The sequence below is a fragment of the Kogia breviceps genome, chromosome 4, assembly GCF_026419965.1.
Source record: "Kogia breviceps isolate mKogBre1 chromosome 4, mKogBre1 haplotype 1, whole genome shotgun sequence".
Classification (NCBI taxonomy): Eukaryota; Metazoa; Chordata; class Mammalia; order Artiodactyla; family Physeteridae; genus Kogia; species Kogia breviceps.
The window spans coordinates 67,890,693-67,911,970 of record NC_081313.1 but is presented as its reverse complement, the minus strand read 5'-3'; positions in this window follow the sequence as shown (position 1 = coordinate 67,911,970).

The following is a 21,278-nucleotide window of genomic DNA, read 5'->3' as shown; positions in this document are numbered from 1 at the left end:
CACACACACACACACACACACACACACACACTGATTTCTCAGTCATCAGAATCTAGCCAAGGTGAGACATCAGCTGTTTCATCAGAAGCAGGATTTAGACTAAGATTTAAATATAGCTGCAATTGAGAAAATTACATTATAATGGAAAAAGGTTCGCTGTAGAAAAAGTGTTATCAAAAAATTTACTTCAACCTGGAACACAGGGATAGTTCAACATATGAAAATAAACTAATGTAATACACCGCATTAACAGATGAAGGACAAAAACCATATCATTTGACAAAATTTAACATTTTTTCATGATAAAAACTCTCAACAAACTAAGAATAAAACAAAACTACCACAACATTATAAAAGCATGTGTGATAAGCCCACAGCTAACATCATACGGAATGCTGAAAGCTTTTTCTTTAACTTCAGGAATGAGACAAAGAGGTCCACTCTTGCCAGCTCTATTCAACATAGTATTAGAAGTCCTAGCCAGAGCAATTAAACAATTTAAAAAATAAAAAAAATAAAAAGAATTTTAAAAAGACATCCAAATTGGAAAGGAAGAGTATGAGATTATAAAGACATGAACTTATATGTAGAAAACCCTAAAGATTCTACAAAAATTGTGAAAAATAATACACTTTCAGCATAGTTGCAGGATACAAAATCAACACACAAAAATCAGTTGTGTTTCTGTATCCTAACAATGACGATTTTGAAAAAGAAATTAAGAAAATAATCCTATTTACAATAGCTTCAAAAAGCATTAAATACTTAGAAATAAATGTAACCAAGGAGCAAAACACTTATACACTGAAAACTACAAAACATTTCTAAGAGAAATTAATGAAGACACAAAGAAATATAAAGACATCCCAATACCATGGATTGGTATTCTTAATATTGTAAAAATGGCCATACCACCTAAAGTTATCTACAGGTTGAATGCAATCTCTATCAAAATTCCAATGACATTTATTTTTAAATAGAAAAATTCACCCTAAATACTCTCAATGGATACTGAATAGCTGAAATGGTCTTGAAAATGAGTGTCAAGACTACACAATGGGGAAAAGAGAGTCTCTTCAGTAAGTGTTGTTGGGAAAGCTAGATATTCACAGGCAAAAAATGAAATTGAACCCTTACTTTACAGCACAAAAAAATTAATTCAAAACAGTATAAAGACCTAAAAGTTAGGCCTAAAATTATAAAACTTCCATAGGGGAAAAACTTTAAGATATTAGATTTGGTAATTATTTATTGGATATGACACCAAAAGCACAGTCCACAAAAGAAAAAAAAAAATAGACAAATGTGAATATATCAAACTTAAAAACTTCTCTGTATCAGAAAAGAAAAAAACAACAATCAACAGAGTGAAGATACAGCCTACAGAATGGGAAAGAAAATTTTCAAATTATATATTTGATAAGGGATTAATATCCAGAAAATGTAAGGAATTCATACAACTTGACAACAAAAGAACAAATAACCAATTTTTTAAATGGACAAAGAACTTAAACAGACAGTTCTCCAAAGAATACATACTAGTGGCCAATAAGCGTATGAAAAAATGCTCAATATCACTAATTGTAAAAGAAATACATATCAAAACCACATTATACCCATTAGGGTGGCCATTATCAAAGAACAGAGAATAATAAGTGTTGGGGCATATGTAGAGAAATTGAAACATTTTTACACTGTCAGTTGGAAAGTAAAATGTTGCAGCAATTATAGAAAACAGTTATGGAAGTTCCTCTAAAAGTTAAAAATAGAACTACCAGGGTCCAGCAGTCCCACTTTTTGGTATAAGTGGGAAATAATTAAAATCAAGATTTCGAAGAGATATCTGCACTTCCACATTCACTGCAGCATTACTAAAAATAGACAAGATGTGGAAACAACTTAAATGTCCATTGGCTGATAAAGAAAATATAATGTAAACAAATAATGGAATATTATGAAGACAATAAAAAAGGAAATGCTATCACATGCTACAACATGAAAGAACCTAGAGGACATTTTGCTCAATGAAATAAGCCAGTCACAAAAGGACAAATACTATATGATTCCACTTGTTTAAACATCTAAAGTAGTTAAAATCATATAAATGGAAAGTAAAAATGTGGTTTCCAAAGGCTTGGAGGAGGACAAAGGGAAAATTAGTGTTTGATGGGTATAAAGTTTCAGTTTTGCAAGATGAAAAATTCTAGAGATGTTTGGAAAACAATGTGAATATACTTCACACTACTGAACTATATACTTAAACATGATTAACGTGGCAAATTTAATGTTATTTTTCACCACAATAATAAAAAAAAATATTAACTTCAAACCTGTTTTTTTTCTTGTGATAAGAACATTTAAGATTTACTCTCTTAACTTTCAAATATACCATACAGCAGTGTTAACTATGGTCATCATGTTGTACATTACATTCTCAATCCCAATACTTATTTATCTTATAATTGGATGTTTATACTTTTTGAACACCTTCACCCAATTCTTCCACGCATCCTCCATTCCCTGTCTCTGGTAAATCTGATCTCTTTCTTTTTTTTTTTTTTTTTTAGGTTTCACATGTGAGATCATACAGTATTTGTTTTTCTCTGTTTGACATATTTCACTTAACATAATACCGTCAAGGCATTATGTTGTCACAATGTTGTCATCCGTGTTGTCACAAATGGCAGGATTTCCTTCTTTTTATGGCAAAATAATATTCCATTGTGTGTACACACACACACACACACACACACACACCACTTCTTTATTCATTCATTTGTTGATGAACACTTAGGTGCTTTTCCTGTCTTGGCTATTGTAAATAATGCTGCAGTCAACAAGGGGGTGCAGATATATCTTCGATATACTGATTTTGTTTCCTTCAACTATATACCCAGAAGTAGAATTGCTGAATAATATGGTAGTTCTATTTTTAACTTTTAGAGGAACTTCCAGACTGGTTTTATAGCGGCTGTACCAATTTACATTCACACCAACAGTACACAAGAGTTCACTTTTCTACACATCTTCTCCAGCATTTGTTACCTCTTTTTGATAATAGCCAATAGATAATAATATCTATTTTGTCTCATTTAAAACTAATTCATTTAATCCACAAGTATATGGAATGCCCACCTTATGACTTTAGGGTTTTTTAGCCATTGAGTTGTATGAGGTCTTCATATATTTTGGATATTAACTCTTTACCTGGTATATGATTTGCAAATATGTTCTCCCATTCTGTAGACTGCCTTTTTATTTTTATTTTTTAAATTTTACTGTGAAGAAGATTTTTAGTGATGTGATTCCACTTTTTTAAAGCAAATTGTTGCTTGTGCTTTAGGTGTCACATACAAAACAAATCATTGCTAAGACTCGTGTCAAAGATATTTTTTTCTTATGTTTTCTTCTAGGAGTTTTATGGTTTCAGATCTTATATTTAACTTTTAATCCATTTTGAGTTAGATTTTATGAATGGTGTAAGGTAGGTGTCTAGTTTCATTCTTTTACATGTGAATATCCAATCTTTCCAGCACCATTTACTGAAGAAACTGTTTTCTCTATTTAGTATTCTTGGTTCCATTCTCAAATATTAGTTGACCAAACCTGTCTGTTTTACGGGGTTGGGTGAATTACCCCTTTTTAAGATAGGAAGCATTCAGGAATGTTAAGTAATTTAAATAATTTAAGTATCATTGATGATACTGCTGATTAAAGTGTAAGGCAACTATAAGTTGTATCTATATCTGGGGAGCTAGTACACAGTGTATAAAATAAATGCCTCCAGTAGCTATTAATAAAGAATAATTTGGAGACCCACAATCACTGTCATTAACTAATTCCATTCTCAGCTCAAATGCCACCTCCTCAGAAAGATTGTCTTTAACATCCACCAAAAAGTATCCCTATTTGCTACCCTACCCCACCCTGTTTTATTTTCTTCCTGGTACTTATAGTAGATTATTATTCTTTATTTTTAGTGTATGCCTCCTCAGCATAATATAATTTCCTTATAAGTAGGGACCTTGTCTGTCTTATTTATCTCTGTATTCTCAATATATAAGCTAGGATTTGTCATAAGGTGGGCATTCCATATACTTATGGATTAAATGAATTAGTTTTAAACACGACAAAGTAGATATTATTATCCTTTTCTTCTTTCCTTCACATATTTTTCAGCCTGTAGTTTGGTCTAAATCATCCCTCAAAGAATGCTGTCACTTTCAATTTTTAATTTTATTTCTGCCTAGGAGAATATAGATGTATGTGGAAAGGGTCATTTCTTGGGGTGCTGAAAAGGAGAGCCTTAGGCATAATCTCTGTATTTATCTGTGTGGCATTTCCCTCTTCTTCTTTCACAAGAATTCTCAATTGTATTTATGGTAGACCTGTGTCAAGCTAGACGTTTTATTTTCTAAACTTCCTTGGATCTAGGTGTGGCTATGTCACCATTTTCTACTTAATGAAATAGAATGAAAGATATCTTTGGGCATTCCAAAAAGACTTCTTAGGGAAATCTGAGTAGCTTCTTAATGTGTATGCTTAGAGAAATGATTTTAACTTTTTTTTCATTTCTAATGTAAACATTCAAATCTACTAATTTCCCACTAAACATTGCTTTTGCAACATCCCACAAATTTTGATGTTTTCATTTTTATTATCCACCTGAATTTTCAGTGTCATCTTTAAGTAGTCAGTTTCACTCATTTTAACTCACCTCCCAAAGTTGGTGCTTGCCTGTAATGAAAGACATTAATCAAGTGTGAATCAAATGTTTAAATACTGCTTTAGTGAAAAATAATTTTGACCTAAGTTGTATTCAGATTGAGTGTAATGAAAACTTCAAAACTTTCTCCTCGTTGGAGGCACACTAAGTATGCTAAATGATATTTTTGTCAGTAATGAATAATGCAAAGCCGAAATAAATTTTCTAGAATTTGCAAAGATAGATTTAAATTGCAATTTAAGAACACACAAGGAAAGATTAAGGGATTAGAAATCTCTCTTTGCAGAGTACAATGACTCTGTGCAAAGACTGTAAGTCTATGTATGAGTCGGTGCACTGTCAGAGCTTTATGTCAGTAAAATCATTTTGCCTGAAGCATTCTTCTAGAAAAAAAGTTTTTAAAGAAACTTCATCTGGCCAGTTGCTTTAAACAGGAATTTTTTTAGTTAAGCTAAATGATTAGTAGGAAGTCAGGTCTCAAATATCTTTGAAAACCTTATGATATAGTTTTATTTTTAATTGTATCTTATATTTACTATAACTTATATAAAATAATTTTAAAGCATTTCCAAAATGGATGGATAAGCCTGTTAATATATGTACACAATTTATATATATATACATATATATATGTAATTTTTTAATACTTAAGATGTTTTAATGGGAGTTTATTAGCAGGAGCTTAAGATGACTAAAATCTCCATCCGATTAATAGAAAATAAATTGGTAAATTCTAAAATTGAGTTATCCAGTAATGAGTCTGTGCATGCTATTTAGTGTAGTTACGAGAAGAAATGTCTTCAAACAGTATAAGAAATTACCTCTATGGAACAGAATTGTAGAGTAGGTCAGGGAAACTTTTTCTGAGTTATAATTTTTAAAAATATGCCTTCAATGACTTTTAAAAAATATGCATGTTTTATCTTTATAAAGTGAAAGAAATTGAAGAGATGTTCAAATGTTTGTATTTTATCAATAGTGGGGTTTTATTAAAAATCTTTGAAGTACTTGTACACCTAAAAATTTATTAGACTCAAATAGGAATTACACAAGTGGCCAAGCATTACAATGATGAAAGTCTATTCATTATGTAGTCTCGATTTTTTTAATTGTAAAGAAAAAAATCACATTTTGAAAGAGAAAATAATTGTCAGAAAAGGCATGTCTTCAGTGATATTCAATTTCTTCATGCCATTGTTCAGACTATGTCACTCATATGAACAATAGTACAAGTTGTTGAATTTTACAGTGTCATATATCACTAAATGCATTTACCCTCCTCCCAAGATTCCTAGGGGATATATCTGTCAATGCAAAGAGAACAGCATCAGAGGAGAGCCAGGATATTAGAGCAAAGGAAAAAAAAAAAAAAAAGAAAACACATTTAGCTAGAGAAAACTGTCAAAGAATTCAGCTCTGGAAAAATCAAAATTATTATTGAGAGATTAAAATAAAATGATCCTTTCTCTGTAAGGACATACACACATTATGTCACCTCATATAGTGTAATTATATACCAGTTTATATACACACACACACACACACACACACACACTCTAATTAGATGATGAAATTCAAAATTGTTTACATTTTGAAAATAGGCTTTGTTTCTAAGTTATTACAACGTAATAATAAAGATACATAAGCATATTACATATATAGATGCCAATATAAAGTTCTGTGCTTTTTATTTGTAAAGCAATGCATTACGCAGCTTAATTTGCTAGGTATTTCATGTGTCTAAATATAACTTTAGATTAATTAGTCTCTTCATATCTTTAACAGTTATTCTTCATACCTGAGTATAAACCAATAGAAACATATTTTACAGTTTATATTCTAGTTAATATGAAAATATAGAGAGGTAAATACTCAAAATAAAAACCAGCATTAATGTATGTATACACTAAGATTATTTAAGTATTGGATATTTTAACTAACTTTGCAGGTAAAATTTTCTGTATGCTCAATTATCCACATATGCATGGACATTTAACATAATAATGCCAACACTAGGTAATATTTAGACTGCCGCATGAAGTTTAAGATGTTTGTCATCTGTTTTTTTCTTTCTGTAGAATATATTCTAACAACCAATGTGCATACAAAATACTGTAAATACTCTAAAACCACTTGAAATAATTATTCTCAAATTGGGTATGTCACCAATTTGATACAAAATTAGATTTTTTGTTTTGGTGTGTTTTGTAATTTTCATCCATTGCTTTTTAATTTAATTTTACTTTTTGAATATATCTTCTGAAACTATGTTTTCAAATTTAAATACATAATGACATATTTAGACAACTCTTTCTTTACTCTCTGTTATATCCATTTATTCTCTATTGTTCCCAGCTTTTCTTTCCTCACTGTCACTATTTCCTGTGACATATATAAGCAAATGTACATATATATGCATTTATATGTATGTGGGTATATAAATATTTTGTATAAAAAGTAAAGGGATATGCAAATGGTATAATACTGCAACTATCTTCTTCTGTACCATACTTTTTATTAATTTAAAAGTAAATCCTGAAAATTATTTCATGAGAGAATATAAAGAATTTATCTTTTTCTATCACTTTATGATATTTACAGTCCCATTCAGTGGATGTGCTATTACAGTTTATTCAATCAGGCTTATACTAATGAACACTGGGTTCATTTTAATCTTTTGCTATTTCTGTAAGTACTATAATGGATAATCTTGGTCCTAAATTATTTCAAATTTTGCCAGCATATTTTCTGATTCTTGGTAGTAGGATTGTCAAAGGATAAATTCATCAGTATGCAATTTTTCTAGATATTTTGATTTTCCCTCATAGGCATCATTTCATGTAGCATACCCACCAGCAGTATAACAGAGAGCTCAATCTCTCATAACTTCCCAGTTAGATGATGATATTCATGATGATTAATTCTATGTGTCAACTGGCTACAGGGTGCCCAGATTAAACATTATTTTGAAGTGTGTGAAGATGGTTCTGGGCGAGATTAGCAGTTGTGTTGGTTGATCAGTGGAATATATTGCCCTCCCCAGTGTGTGTGAATATCATCCAATCAATTGAGGGCCTAAATAAAACAAAAGACAGAGGAAGGAAGAATTACCCTTTTCTGCTTCCTGCCTGCCTGCTTGAGTTGAAACCTCATTTCATCTTCTCCAGCTGGATTTTAAACCATTAGCTCCCCTGTTCTGAGGCCTTCAGACTTGGGCTAAATTATGCCACTGGCTTTCCTGAGTCTCTGGCTTACAGATTGTAGGACTTTTCAGTGTCCAAAATTGTGTGAGCCAATTCCTCATAATAAAATCTCCATATAAATATAAATATTGGGTTGGTCAAAAAGTACCTTAGGTTTTTAAATAAAAATAACAGACACATTTTTCATTTTCACCAAGAACTTTATTGAACAGCGTATTCACCCTTTTGTTCCACTACCTTCTGCCATTTTTCAGGCAACTTCATAATTCCATCTTCCCAAAACGTTTTATCTTTTTGAGCAAAGAACTGTTCCACGTGCCTTTTACAGGCTTCCAGGGAATTGAAATTTTTTCTATTAAGAGAATTTTGTAAAGATCTAAATAAATGGAAATCCAAAGACGCAATGTCTGCTGAATACGTCGGGTGAATCAGAACTTCCCAGCCAAGCTGGTAACAGTTTTTGCCTGGTCATCAAAGAAACACGTGGTCTTGTGTTATCCTGATGGAAGATTATGGGTTTTCTGTTGGCTAATCCTGGATGCTTTTCATCAAGTGCTGCTTTCATTTGGTCTAATTGGAGCAGAACTTGTTGGAATTAATCGTTAGGTTTTCCAGAAGGAGCTCATAATAGAGGACTCCCTTCCAATCCCACCATGTACACAACATCACCTTCTTTGGAGGAAGACCAGCCTTTGGTATGGTTGGTGGTTGTTCATTTCACATGGCCCACAATCTCTTCCATTCCACATTATTGTACAGTAGCCACTTTTCATTGCCTGTCACAATTTGTTTTAAGAACGGAACGTTTTCATTATGTTTCAGTAGAGAATCGCATGTGGAAATATGGTCAAGAAGGGTTTTTTTTTGTTTGTTTAATTAATGTGGAACCCAAACATCGAAGTAATGAACATAACCAAGCTGGTGCAATTGATTTTCAAAGCGTGAGTATTTTGAGTATGTCAGCTATCTCCCACATGGTATAACGTTGATTGTTCTCAATTAACGTCTCGATTTGATCACTCTCAACTGATCTACCCGACCGTGGAGCATTATCCAGCGAGAAATCTCCTGCACAAAAATTTCACAAAACACTTTTGACACGTTCGCTCAGTTACAGCACCTTCTCCATACACTGCACAAATCTCTTTTTGTGTTTAGGTTGCATTTTTACCTTTCTTGAAATAATAAAACATAATATGCCAAAAATGTTGTTTTTTTCTTCCATCTTCAATATTGATGGCAACACAAAAATTTACCAGTTTTGTTAAGTCTTTTTGTAAATGCACACTAACGTGACAGCTATCACATACAATCTAAAAAAAATTGTTTCAAATGAAGTTAAAGACAACTAAGTTCTACTAGAGCCATCTTACGGAACAAACCTTTTGGCCAATCTAATATATAAAATCTCCCACTGGTTCTGTTTCTCTGGAGGACATTGACTAAAATAACGTTATTGAACTTTTGGATTTTTGCCAGTTTGATAAGCTGGGATGTTAGTCCAGTATGATTCATTTTATATGTTTAAGAACCATTTTCATTTCTTCATCCATGAACATACAATTTTGTTTTTTTATCATATAACTATGACCATTACTCTAGCATGTTATTGCATTTATTTCCATTTTTATAGAAATTCTTTATATGCTAAGTTAAGCTCTTAGTCTGTATTTCACAACTTTTGAAATGAAGTCAAGTTCATCGAACCCCCTTCTCTCTTTTAAATTTATTCTAGATTTTGAGTCCAGAAGCTAAATAATTTTTTTTTCTTCAAGTTACAAAGGGAATTATCCTCCCTCCTCTGTATTCTCCCAAATTATTCTGTTCATGCTTGAAAAAGCTGTAATGCATTGCCCTATAGTTTTTATTGTTTGTCTCCTGTGTAAGACTAAAACCTGCTTAAAGACAGGAAATATGTATGTGCAACGTTTTATCTCAGCATATTTATCAGACTAACAATATACGGTCACTTAATAGTAAAGAAATAGTTTAATAGATGATTGAATGAGTGAAAGAATTCAATTAAGGATTAGCTCAATTTAAAAAAATCCTTTTGAAAAGTCAATGAAAAGACCAAGTCTGTATATTTAGGCCCTACTGGAATTAAATAAACCCTAAAACCAAATGTAATCTAGCACATGCATTTATATGTGTACTATTTTTTACTACATCTGAATTAGCTACCTATTTTGAAAACTTCACAGAAATAGCTAAAATATTTGTTTATTTGATTCTGGTGAATCAAACATTTAACCCTAACCCTAAGCATAAATGAGATGAAAAAACAACCCTCAGAATAGGAGAAAATATTTGCAAATGAAGCAATTGACAAAGTATTAATCTCCAAAATATACAAACAGCTCATGCAGCTCAATAACAGAAAAACAAACAACCCAATCCAAAAATGGGCAGAAGAACTAAATAGACATTTCTCCCAAGAAGATATACAGATGGCCAACAAACACATGAAAGGATGCTTAACATCACTAATTATTAGAGAAATGCAAATCAAAACTACAATGAGGTATCACCTCACACCAGTCAGAATGACCATAATCAAAAAGTCTACAAACAATAAATGCTGGAGAGGGTGTGGAGAAAAGGGAACCCTCTTACACTGTTGGTGGGAATGTAAATTGATACAGCTACTATAGAGAATGGGGGTTATTTAATGTATCCATGATAATATTATCATTGGCTGGTTCCATTCAACTATTGAATCTCTCTTAGTTTCAAGTGAAATTTAATATCTTTTAGAGGTCTTGGGAGAAAATATTTTAAAAGTCTTTAACAGTAAATGTTTATTCGAAAACACTATGAATTCATTCAGTTCTAGAGAATGAGATCTGCATCTGCATTTAAAATAACATTAAGGGACAAACCAAATCCTGACTATCTTAATTTAAATCCATGAATCTTGAAAACAAATAATCATGTTCATACATGTACATGTACAATTGCATATGGGCATGCTTTTTGACATTTTTAAAAACCAAGTTCTAATAATGTAACTATAATGCATTTTTCCTGTTAGGGGTTTTGTTGGATGGGAAAGAAGAAGACTTTGGAGTCAAACATATTGATTTTAATTCATTTCCAATTCTTCATTTTACAACCTGTAAGAGAGTAAAATTGGATATTTAGATTACTACAGGCAATAAAATGACATGTGAGAGATTTTGTTTCCTAATAACATAAAAATGAAAAGTATCCTGAGATAAATGTCTATTTCATAAGTATTTCTATTATCTATACTGTCAATTTTTCACATAGCCATCCTGATTTATCTTTGAGAAAATTAGTAATTTTTACACAGCCTTGATGATAGATACTTCTCCTTATAGCTACATGTAGAAATCAAAAAAGGTATCCAAGAAGGAGTTTGTGTGTGTGTGTGTGTGGGGGGGGGGTGTTTATCTAAAAGTAACCATTAGTAAGTATAGAATTCCTACTAATTTATGAATCACTCAAAATGTTTGCATTGAAAATGTTTATGTACAGAGAGTTAAATAATAGTACTGTGAATGTTAACTTTTTCATCTGTTTTTTTTTCACCATAACTAACTGCTCTGTGATAATCCCTTCTCAGATTTATACTCAAATATACTGAGCGCCATGAGATACCAATTCATATTCTTTTAGACATGTTTGTTTCCAGGTAACAAATTTATCTGAAACAGAATTGTATACTAATTTGGCATATGCCAGAAGTGGAAAATTTAAATATTTTATAACAGTCATGCAGATGGCAAGTTGTTGGGTTTTTTTTGTGTGTGGCAATAAAATGTGGGCCTGACTTGACTCAAAGGTATTTACTTTGCTGCATATTTGTATAGTCTGTCATCACAGAAGAAAAATTTTTTAAAATATTTTAATACTTTTTTTGCTGTCTTCTCTCAGTAACATGATCAAAAAAATGAATTGGTGAGGTTGAAAAGGAAGACAGGGCACAAGAGTTTGTATTAGACACATAAAATATGAGCGAGTTTGAATCATATATTAGAGATTTTTTTTCCACTTAAAGCATCATATTTGAATGCAAAGAATTGTTTGGAAGCTATTGTTTCAATTACTAGAACGGTAAAAGACCTAGAGGATCAATTTTCTAAGGAAGGTATTGATGAATATACTATATGTATATATATTTCACTTTCAGTCATTCTTTCATCAAGAATTTAAAGTGTTTGCCTTATATATACAATTCTGAGCTATATTCTTTGGAACTACAACCAAGGACAAAATAATCCCCGGAGCCCCCTACTGCTCCTAGGCTAGACTCCTAAACTGTCAATGGACTCCTAAACTGTTTATCTAGCCCTGGTAAACAACCAGACACTTGAAACTGAGATTAGTACTTCCTTAAAGCTCGTAAGCAGAGAGAAAAATGGATGTTTCAAACGGAGAATTTCTTTTGACCTTTGTTTCTAAAAAGTGATTTTCTGCATCATTTGAAGCTAGCTTGGTGAACTGAAACGTATGTAAAACATATTTTAAGATCTGTTTAGTTCAGTGGTTATCAGTCTGACATGAGACTTTAAAAAGAAATTATAGACACTCAGACCCTAGGGTCAGAGTTTTACACAGCTCTACTTTGTCTATTTGGTTAATTAGAAGATATCTGACTACTTACTTTATTAAAGTTAGCCACTTTGAAGTTCATTATCTGGCACTGTTTAATAACAAAATTTTAAATATCAGAAAAGTGACCATCAACCAATGAATGGATAACCAACTGTTATGTAACAACGAGATTGAACACTTTCAGGAGATTTGGTAGAAGGTATAGTTTAGGGTAGAACTTTCATAATGATGTTATTATTCACTTTATCTCTCAAGTTGGCTAGGCCAGGACTTGGGACACCTGAAACCCCAGGGCCGGTCACCTGTTGTCTTGAACAGGCTCAAATGGGGCTTTAGTAGTAGATACTGTGGTTTTTTTTTTTTTTTTTTTATATGGCTTCTGATATGAAGTTTGGGATGGCATACATAGTACTGCTTACTAATATTTTGCAGTTTTCCTTTTGGGTACTTGGGTGTAGGGTTGCCAGATAATAATCAAGACACCCAATTAAAATTCAAAATTCAGATAAACAATGAATAATATTATGAAAGGATTCCCCCCATCAAGTTAATTAACACATCCATCAGCTCACATATTTACCTTTTTTCTGGTGAGAACATTTTTATTTGAGAAATACGGTGCCGTATACTGCAACAATTTCACTTCTATCTTGAGGTTACATGTCATCATTTGACTCATTTTTGCTATTTAAATGTGTTTCTCTTCTCTGGAAAATCTATCTCAGACAGTAAGTTGTTTCTCAGGCAAACATTTGATTTTGTGAGATAGATGTCCCAAAGAACTTTTCCCCTAACCCTGCAATTGTGGAATCCTAAGACATTGTGAAAGATGAACGCTGCTGAGCCATCACCTAGCCAACAGCTGCCTAGGAAAGCTTCCCAGTCTTGCTAAATATTTTGAGTGAGAGAGAAGTAAGCTATTGTTTGTATGCTTACATTGAAGCTTAAGGGGTGCTTATTAACAGAGAGTAACGTAAATTATTTTGACTAATAAGGATTGGAAGCACTGGGCTTTTAGACAATGCAGAAGAATTCCTATCATGACTAAAATTTTACTTGATATTAGTGATCCTGATTAAAAATGACAGATAGCTGTACTGGTGTCTGTGTGTGTGTGCATATTTGTGGATACACACATGTATATATGTTTTGACCATATTTACATATGGAGAATTGAATTTAGCTTGAGTTGGAATTTTTCCATTTGAGTATGATAGAGAGAAAGGTAGACAAAATTACTGAGGAGGATTGCAAAGGCGTGATTGCAATGAATACACAGAGTCAAAGCTGAGTGAGGAGGGAAGTGGTATTAGGGACAGTGAAATGGATGTAGAAATCAATGAAATGCTGTCCTTGGTGGGGTCAAAAATGTAAAAGAAGTTTATAATATAATATTTCATCAATTGCAGCTTCTTTTTTAAATTTAATTTTTATTTTATATTAGAGTATAGTAGATTTACAATGCTGTGTTAGTTTCAGTTATACAACAAAGTGATTAAGTTATACATATACATATATCCATTCTTTTTTCAGATTCTTTTCCCATGTAGGTTATTACAGAATAACACTGTTCTATACAGTAGGTCCTTTTTGGTTATCTATTTTATGTATAGTTGTGTGTATATGTTAATCTCAGACTCTGATAACTTATAGAAAATATGGGTCCTTAAAAATTCCTCCATTATAGAGTTATTTGAACTAATTGGACAGAAACTGGAAATTGAGGAAAATAAGAAATATGACTTGGTTATTTTATGGTGGAGGAGTGACTGAAATGGTTAAAAGCAAATGTAGAATTTGGATAGTTTTAGATAAAAGTGAAAGACATTTCAAAGGGAATATTCTGATCCAATCTCAGAGGAGCCACTACTATTTAGCAAACCTATTTCATTCCTCTTATTTTAATCAATAGCCATTTCAAAGCTTTATTTTCCTCAACTCCCTATCCCATCCAATCTCACAGACATGTCTTGTAACTGAAGACTGTCAGGTAAGTACTCTCAACAATTCTTTTTTTTTTTTCCCCTTAAATATATCTTTATCAACACTCACCATTTCTTCTTGTTTAATGTATTATTTATGAAGATATATTTTAAATTTTGGATGATATGGACTTTCTAGAAAGATAAAATTCACCAAAACTTACCCATGGAGAAAGTTTAAACAGATCAAGTTATCAAACAGCAACTTTTAGAAAAAACACCAATCTTAGCTGGTTTCACAAGCAAAGCATATAAACTTGCCAAGAAAACCACGACATTGTACATCATGCTCTTTACTAGTGGTGGCAGTTTTTTTCCTGCCTGCTAAAACTATTAATCTATGGATTATTTTCCTGTTTTGTCATATTTGTGTCTGAACCATTTCATTCACTTACTTCATAGAAACAGTTAAGGCAGAAATGCACACATTATTTTATTCAATATCAATAAACATATGGACCACTAGCACATATTATGTGCCTAAGGAGATTGATTATACAGAAAAATCAACAGCTATACATCATTAGTATTCAATAGGCACCTGCAACTGTAGGTTTTACTCCAAAGTCTACCAAACTTTGCTTTTGTTAAAGAACATACATATTGTTGAGATGAAATTTTATGAAGTAGTTGAGTCCTTTTGTTCATTTATAAACAAATTTAAATCATGAATGACAATAAATTGTCAGAAATCTTTAGTTAAGTTGCATGAATAGATTAGAAAATAAAGTTTTAAAAAGTTAATTCTTATTTAGGCTAAATCTAAATATGACAATTAACATAAAATAACAACTGATATAATTTCTTTTAAAAGATTTGATTTCACTATTTAACTCAGAAAAAGAATAATGGTAGTAATAGCCTTACAATGTTTTTACCAAATGTGTCTAAGCCATAAGCTTTCAAAAGTCTAATTGAAAGAACGTCCTTGAAGTGAAGATATAATAAGGAATGTCTCAGAGTGATTACAAGTAGTGGTTGGGTCATTACCCAGCTTCCATAAATTCTTTAGGATTCCAGATTTTATAAGTGGAAAGAATGATAATATTCAAGAAATAATGATTAGAAACCAAGTAGGGGGAGGGACAAAAAATGTGGCAAAAAATAGAGAAGCATTGCTTGAAAAGTCAAGAAATTGGAAACAGTTACAAGATAGGTATAAGTGGGAGAGTTCTGGTTCTAAAGTTTTGGGCACTTTCTCTTAGTGTTTTGATTATCTCTTTCTTTAACCCAGGGTCATGGAGATGGCCAAACACACAACACCAGACACTGGAGAGATGAGATCTACAGAAGTTAATTAGTCAGATATACCCACAGCCTTGGGTGGAGGACATTTACACCACTCAGGGCCACATAGAGGTTTCACTCAGGAACAGAGTGAACAAGCAAGGTTGTAGGCAGCAGGCTTTGTAGTCATAAAAGAGTGAGGTGATCTTTGTGTTTCACAAGAGGATGAAATTTTCTTATTTCAATAATTCATCAGCTGGCAGGAAACTGAAACCCATTAGTCAGGGATAAGCAGGCAGTGTGTCTGGTCTCCTTGATAAGGGGATATTATCAGTGACATTATGCCACACTTGGAGTGTGTGTGTGTGTGTGTGTGTGTGTGTGTGTGTATGTGTGTGTAGATAAAGATAAGATACACTTTAAATTTTAGAACAGTTTTAGGTTTACAGAAAAAGTATAAAGATAGGATAAATTGTTCTCCTTATATACCACTCCTAATTCTCTTATTATTAACATCTTACATTGGTATGACAATTGTCACAATTAATGAATCAATATTGATACATTATTATTGACTAAAGTCCATACTTTATTCATATTTCCTAAGTTTTACCTAATCTCCTCCTCTGGTCTGGTATCTCAAATAAGATATCACATTACATTTAACCATCATGTCTCTTTAGGCTACTCTTGGCTGTGAAATTTTCTCAAATTTTCCTTTTCTTTGATAACCTTGACAGTTTTACAAAGTATTGGTCAGTATTCTACTTTGTAGAATGTCCCCCTATTGAAATATGTCAGATGTTTTTGGACTGGGGATATGGGTTTTTTGGAGAAAGACCAGAGTAATGTGCCATTTATATCTCATCATATAAAAGGTACACACTATCAACTTATAACTATTGGTGTTGACCTTGACTATGTGGTTGAGGTAGAGTTTGATGGTTTTCTCCACTGGAAAGTTATGCTTTGTTCCCCATTTTCCATACTGTGCTCTTTGGAAGGAAGTCATTATGTGCAGCCTACACTGGAGGAATGGGGAGTTATGCTCTAGCTGCTTGAGGGTGGAGTATCTACATAAATTATTTGGAATTATTCTTCATATGAGATTAGTCTCTTCATTTATTTATTCAGTCACTTATATTAGTGTTGTCTCTCAATATTTTATTATACACTGTGGGTTATAAAATAATACTACTTTATTTTATTGTTCAAATTGTTCCATCTTTGGTCGTTGGCAACTCCTGCTGGTTCCTGTGTTGCTTTGACATATTCCATCACTGTGTGTGTGTTTGTGTGTGTGTGTGTGTGTGTTTGTATGTGTGTGTTTTAGCACTTTCTTACTTTCTAGCATGAGAATATATTCCAAGATCATCTTGTATATTTCCTGCTTCAGTCTTAGTCTCAGCCCTGGCTCCTTTTATCTGAGAATATTATAAACTATATACACACATAAAATCTTTTGGTATGAAGTTATCTGTGTATGAATTAAGTTAAACATGAGTTCATACTGTTGTTTCAAACTAGATTGATCAATGTGGTAATAGATTATAGTTGGAGACATCAGTAAGAATTTATTCTCATGAGTTCTACAGTTATATGTGGTAATGAATTTTTTTACTTATACATATATGGGAAGAAATAACCTCTTTGTTTCTCTATTATGTGAATACAAAATGTCTCTCTTCTTATAGTACAAACCTCTTTTTATTACTGCTCCTATACAACTATGACTTAAAACATAAAAACAGAAATTTTAAAACTGGTAGAATTGTAGAGATTATGTAATCCAACTATCCCACTTTACATGACAATGTTAAAATATGGAATGGTTAAGATATTTTCACATATTTGCATTTGAACAAATCAGTGGCTGGATCAGATTCAATTCAAAGTTCTAGGCCGCAAGTTTAAAAAAATTTAAAATTATATCATATAAACTTGCAATCTGTAATGGACACTGGTAGATATTAATGGAATCCAAATAAAGAAAAAGAGTTCAAGTAAACTATGATTAACTAAACATCAGTGTGACTAAATAATGACAAAATTAGAAAAGAAAAAAGAAAGAGAAAAAAGTAATAATACACTGAGAAAATTTTACTCATCCAGACTCATTTTTTCTGAATATCTCTGATTTGAGAAGCGGTACCCTACATTCAAAAACATTAGTTTGAGAATCAAAAAATTATGTTCTAGGTTTATGTTTAATCTGTTTATTAATCTGTAAAATAAGGTTATCATCTCAATGGTAACTAGGCTTTAAAATTCCATGGACTCTCAATATTTACACAATTATTTCTGATCAATTGAAAATCAAACCTATTTTCTGAGAACTTTTTAAGATTGTAGAAATTCATAGATTATTTGGCTGATCATTCAAACAGAAATGAATGGAGAATGTAACATTAAATATATTTCCTGGCCTCCATTCAAGCCTGGGCCTTACCTTAAAGAACATATAATATATTATTATGCTGATAATAGTAGTGTTTTATATTCCTCATTGGTTTAGTGGTTCCCAAGTAAGACGCAGGTTTACAGTGCCTTAACTGACTTTTTATTAAAAGTGCTATTTGCCAATATTTTATTCAGATGTGTTTTGCTGTTGCCTACACAAGTTATTCTTGATGTTCTGCCAGCCCACAGTTAATGAGAATCATTAACAATTTGGACTCTTATGCCACTGTGGCAGTGCTAGCAGTTCTGCCAATGCAGTTTTGATAATAGATTCTTTTGTTTCTAAGCACATCTGCTGCTTTTATCACATAAGAAACAATCTAGTTTACATGCATGTATTTTATTTTATTTTATTTTTATTTTTATTTTATATTTGTTTATAGTTGATTAACAATGTTGTGTTAGTTTCAGGTGTACAGCAAAGTGATTCAGTTATACATATACATATATCTATTCTTTTTCAAATTATTTTCCCATTTAGGTTATTACAGAACATTTAACAGAGTTCCCTGTGCTATACAGTAGGTCCTTGTTGGTTATCTATTTTAAATATAGTAGTGTGTATATGACAATCCCAAACACCCAATTTACCAGCCCCCCACCTTTGCCTTTGGAAATCATAAGTTTGTTTTCTAAGTCTGTGAGCCTGTTTATGCTTTACAAATAAGTTCATTTGTATCATTTTTTTAAGATTCTGCATATAAGCAATATCATAAGATATTTGTCTTTCTCTGTCTGAATTACTTCACTTAGTATGATAATCTCCATGTCCATCCATGTTGCTGCAAATGGCATTATTTCATTCCTTTTAGTGGCTGAGTAATATTCCATTGTATATATGTATGACATCTTCTTTATCCATTCATCTGTTGATGGACATTTAGGTTGCTCCCATGCTGCAATGAACATTGGGATGTATGTATCCTTTCAAACCATGGTTTTCTCCAGATATAGGCCCAGGATTGGCATTGCTGGATCATATGGTAGCTCTATTTTTAGTTTTCTAAGGAACCTCAATACTGTTCTCCATAGTGGCTGTACCAATTTACATTCTTACCAACAGTGTAGGAGGGTTCTCTTTTCTCTACTCTCTCTACAGCATTTATTTTTTTGTAGACTTTTTAATGATGGCCATTCTGACGGGTAGAGGTGATTTCTTATTGTAGTTTTGATATGCATTTCTCTAATAATTAGTGATGTTGAGCATCTTTTCATGTGTTTGTTGGCCATCTCTATGTCTTCTTTGGAGAAATGTCTATTTAGGTCTTCTACCCATTTTTTGATTGGGTTGTTTGTTTTTATTTTTGAATTTTATTTTATTTTTAATACAGCTGGTTCTTATTAGTTATCTATTTTATATATGTCAATCCCAATCTCCCAATTCATCCCACCACCACAACCCCTGCTCCCCACTTTCCCCCCTCGGTGTCCATACGTTTGTTCTCTACATCTGTGTCTCTGTTTCTGCCTTGCACACCGGTTCATCTGTACCATTTCTCTAGATTCCACATATGTGAATTAATATGCAATATGTGTTTTTCTCTTTCTGACTTCATTCTGTATGACAGTCTCTGGGTCCATCCACATCTCTACAAATGACCCAATTTTGTTCCTTTTATGGCTGAATAATATTCCATTGTATATACAGACCACATCTTGTTTATCCATTCATCTGTTGATGGGCATTTAAGTTGCTTCCATGACCTGGCTATTGTAAATAGTGCTGCAATGAACATTGAGGTGCATGTGTCTTTTGGAATTATGGTTTTCTCTCAGTATATGCCCAGTAGTGGGATTTCTGGGTCATATGGTAATTCAATTTTTAGTTTTCTAAGGAACCTCCATACTGTTCTCCATAGTAGTAGCTGTATCAATTTACATTCCCACAAACAGTGTAAGAGGGTTCCCTTTTCTCCACACCCTCTCCAGCATTTGTTTGTAGATTTTCTGATGATGGCCATTCTGACTGGTGTGAGGTAATACCTCACTGCAGTTTTCACTTGCATTTCTCTAATAATTAGTGATGCTGAACAGTGTTTCATGTGCCTCTTGGCCATCTGTATGTCTTTGTCAGAGAAATGTCTATTTAGGTCGTCTGCCCATTTTTGGATTGGGTTGCTTGGTTTTTTTAATATTGAGCTGCATGAGCTGTTTATATATTTTGGAGATTAATCCTTTATCCACTGATTCATCTGTAAATATTTTCTCCCATTCTGAGGGTTGTCTTTTCATTTGTTTATAGTTTCCTTTGATGTGCAAAAGCTTTGAGGTTTCATTATGTCCTATTTGTTTATTTTTGTTTTTATTTCCACTTCTCTAGGAGGTGGGTCAAAAAGATCTTGCTGTGATTTATGTCAAAGATTGTTCTTCCTATGTTTACATCTAAGAGTTTTGTAGGGTCTGGTCTTACATTTAGGTCTTTAAGCCGTTTTGAGTTTATTTCTGTATATGCTGTTAGGGAGTGTTCTAATTTTATTTCTTTTGCATGTAGCTGTCCAGTTTTCCCAGCACCACTTATTGAAGAGACTGTCTTTTCTCCATTGTGTTTCCTTGCATCCTTTGTCATAGATTAGGTGATCATATGTGCATGGGTTATTCTCTGGGCTTTCTATGCTGTTCCATTGATCTGTATTTCTGTTTTTGTGCCTGTAGCATATTGTCTTGATTACTGTATCTTTGTAGTATAGGCTGAAGTCAGGAGTCTGATTCCTCCAGCTCTGTTTTTTTCCCTCAAGATTGCTTTGGATATTCAGGGTCTTTTGTGTCTCCATACAAATTTTAAGGTTTTTTGTTTTACTTCTGTAAAAAATGCCATTGGTATTTTATTAGGGATTGCACTGAATCTGTAGATTGCTTTGAGTAGTATAGTCATTTTCACAATATTGATACTTCCAATCCAAGAACATTGTATATCTTTCCATCTGTTTGTGTCATCTTTGATTTCTTTCATCAGTGTCTTATAGTTTTCTGAGTAAAGGTCTTTTACCTTAGGTAGGTTTATTCCTAGGTATTTTACTCTTTTTCTTGCAGTGGTGAATGGGATTGTTTCCTTAATTTCTCTTTCAAATCTTTTCTTGTTAGTGTATAGGAATGCAAGAG